This window comes from Dipodomys spectabilis, unplaced genomic scaffold (genome assembly GCF_019054845.1).
Source record: "Dipodomys spectabilis isolate Male_0828 unplaced genomic scaffold, ASM1905484v1 ptg000515l, whole genome shotgun sequence".
Taxonomy (NCBI): Eukaryota; Metazoa; Chordata; class Mammalia; order Rodentia; family Heteromyidae; genus Dipodomys; species Dipodomys spectabilis.
In genome coordinates this window covers 3,241,120-3,244,185 of record NW_024871192.1, presented here as the reverse complement: position 1 = coordinate 3,244,185, position 3,066 = coordinate 3,241,120, and the positions used below count along the sequence as shown (strand labels likewise).

At 35.7% G+C, this 3,066-nt stretch overlaps 1 non-coding gene across 1 annotated transcript; it reads left to right on the top strand.

The window, feature by feature from the left end:
* The first annotated feature begins 370 nt into the window (after positions 1-370).
* On the top strand, positions 371-477 carry LOC122099477. The gene has a single exon (XR_006145938.1). It is a non-coding gene; the product is annotated as a U6 spliceosomal RNA (small nuclear RNA).
* Positions 478-3,066: the final 2,589 nt, after the last annotated feature.

Below are 3,066 nucleotides of genomic sequence, written 5' to 3'. Positions count from 1 at the left end.
CAAGTCATTTAAGGATACAGGTGGACCCGTTGCAACAATGAGAAGTACAAGTTGTCATGTCGAAAACGAACTTTACAACTTTGGTGTAGGGGGAGAGGGGGAGGAGAGGATTGGGTGGGGGAGCCGGGGGGAGGAGGCTGGGAAGAGATGTGAAGAGTAAACAAAGGAGGAGGCTGCAATGCTTGATAAGAAATGTACTCATTATCTTGCCCATGTAATTGTAACCTCTCTGTACAGTATGTTCACAAAAAATAAAAATAAAAAAAGAAATATATGGTTGTAAAATTTTACGACAATTCTTTTGAACTTCCTTTTTTTGAATTGTGTAGTTTAAAAAAATCAATTGCACTTTAGATATAAAAAATATTCTGTGCTCAATTCAGCATCACATACACTCACATTGGAACGATACAGAGAAGATTAGCATGGCACCTGCACAAGGATGACATGCAAATTCGTGGAGCGTTCCATATTTTTACAACAGATGCTAGAGGGGATGTGGCCACAAGGGAACCATACAGCATTGTTGGTGGGAATGTAAACGTGTTCAACCACTTTGGAAAGCATTATGGAGGTTCTTCAAAAGATTCCACATAAAGCTTCCCTTTGACCCAGCAATCCCACTTTTGGGGATTTACCTAAATGACCACAAACAAGACCATACTAAAACTACTATCACAACTATGTTTATTGCAGCATTATTTATGATACCTAAGTAATGGAACCAACTCAGATGTCCCTTCTAGATGAATGGATCAAGAAAATGTGGGATATATACACAATGGAATTCTATGCCTCCATCAGAAAGAATGACATTGCCCCATTTGTTAGGAAATGGAAAGACTTGTAAAAAATTATATTAAGTGAAGCAAGCCAGGCCCAAAGAAAATTGCCAGTGGGTTTACAAAGTTGTGTTTAATACCACTTTTATGCTGGCTTAATGCTTTGTAAACAGAAGTCACTAGAGAAATGCAATTCAAAATTACTATGATACTACTTCATAACTATTATAACCCTCATCAAAAAAATCAAAAGAACCAGGTGTGGTGGTAAAGGCTTGTAATTCGAAGCATTTAGGAGGTTGGAGTAAAAGGATTTGGGTCTGAGGTCATCTTGGGTCCTGCACACAGTAAAAACCTGCCCTTTTAAAAAAAAACTCAAAAGGTAATAATGTTGGCTGGTGAGAGTGTGGAGAAAGGGAAACTTTCTACACTCTTGGTCAAAATACAGGTTAGTATTCTCCTTGTAGAAAGTAGTATGCAGTTTTCTAAAGAAATCCAAAGTTGAAATATCATCTGACCCACCAATCATTTGATTATTTCTCTCTGGGTAACTTGTAAATATATCTGTATTTCATTGTTATTCACATTATTCACAAAAGCCAAGATAATAATTGAAGTTAAGTGTTCAACTACAGACTAATAAACTGTGGTGCATGCACAAATATATTTTTATGTTTCATCCTTAAAACAAGACTTCTCCCATTATCCACAACCTATAATGACCTGAATGATGTATTCTAAATGAGGAAAAATGTTGTCTTCTGTTTTTTGTAAACACACACACACACACACACCAAACTCAAACATTAAGAGAGAATATTTTTTTAAAGTAAAGCAAAGTGGAATTGCTGGGGCATTTAGGTCATAATGTAGAAAATAGTAGAGATACAGGATGAACCGGTATAGATTTGTAATTTACAACATGAGGATACAGGGGACAACACTGGCCTTACATAGGAATGAAGCTAAGTAAGTACGAGTTGTTCTTCCTAATAGGGGTTGCTCTTTTGGATGTTCTTCCTCCAGTATTGGATAAGATAAACATAATTCTTTAAATATACCTGCCTGTTTGCAGAAATAATAACAAACAATATAGCAATAATGTTGTATGCTCAACATAGGACAAAATGTCAAATTAAAATACATGAGATTATCCTTGGTGTAAACTAATTATTACAAATAAAGGAAACTCTGGGACCTATGTTTTTTTAAGTCTGGCTTAATTAATATAATTTTTTCCAAGAACTTCCATTTCCTTACAAATGAGGTGGTATCATTCTTTCTGATGAAAGCATAGTATTCCGTGTGTGTGTGTGTGTGTGTGTGTGTGTGTGTGTGTGTGTGTTTGTGTCATTTTCTTGATCCATTCATCTACTGAGGGGCCTCTAGATTGATTCCATATCTTTTCTATGGTAAATAATACTGTGATAAACATAATTGTGCTGGTAGCTTTAGTGTGGCATTGCTTGTGGCCACCTGGTTAAATGCCCAGAAGTGAGATTACTGGGTAATAGGGGAGCATTATTGTGTACATCAAGGATAATCTTAGTAGATGAGCAGAATAGCCCTATAGCCATGTACATATGACCGTATAAGGTGATTCCAAGTGAAATGAACTCCAAGACATGTTCTTTGTTGTTGTTGTTCTTAATGTACTGCAGGATTTCTTTTTTTTTTTTATCCTTTTGTGTTTTCCCCACCTATAGTTTATCCCCTGTAGTCGCTGTATTTGGTTTTGATTAATATTTAGTCACTGTATTTGATTTTGAATAACTCTGGTTATTGTAAATATGAACTAGGTTAGGGAAAGGGAAAAATGGTGAGACAAAGGACAAGGGGGAGCCTATGTAACAGTGATACACAGAAGACAATATGTTGGAAATAATCTTGGAGGGGCTGTTGGGAGGGAAGAGGGAGAAAAATGGGGGAAGGGATAACAAATTAGAAAAGAAATAAATTCATTACCTTATTTAGATAACTATAATCCCTCTGTACATTACCTTGACAGTAAAATTTAAATAAAAAATAAAATAAAGAAGGGATGAGAAGGGGAAACAAAGGCTGAGGCAACAATGCTTGATAAGAAATTTATTCATTATCATGCCCATGTAATTGTAACCCCTCACAATAAAAATAAACTAAAATAAAATACATGAGAGCAGCAAGACAGGATATGGGACTGGGGAAAATACTATACTAAGAGTAGAACAGATGTGGAGAGCAGAAATTTTACTTTAACATAGGAAGTAATTAACTAGCATTCAGATTTTCAGCCTCATGTCAG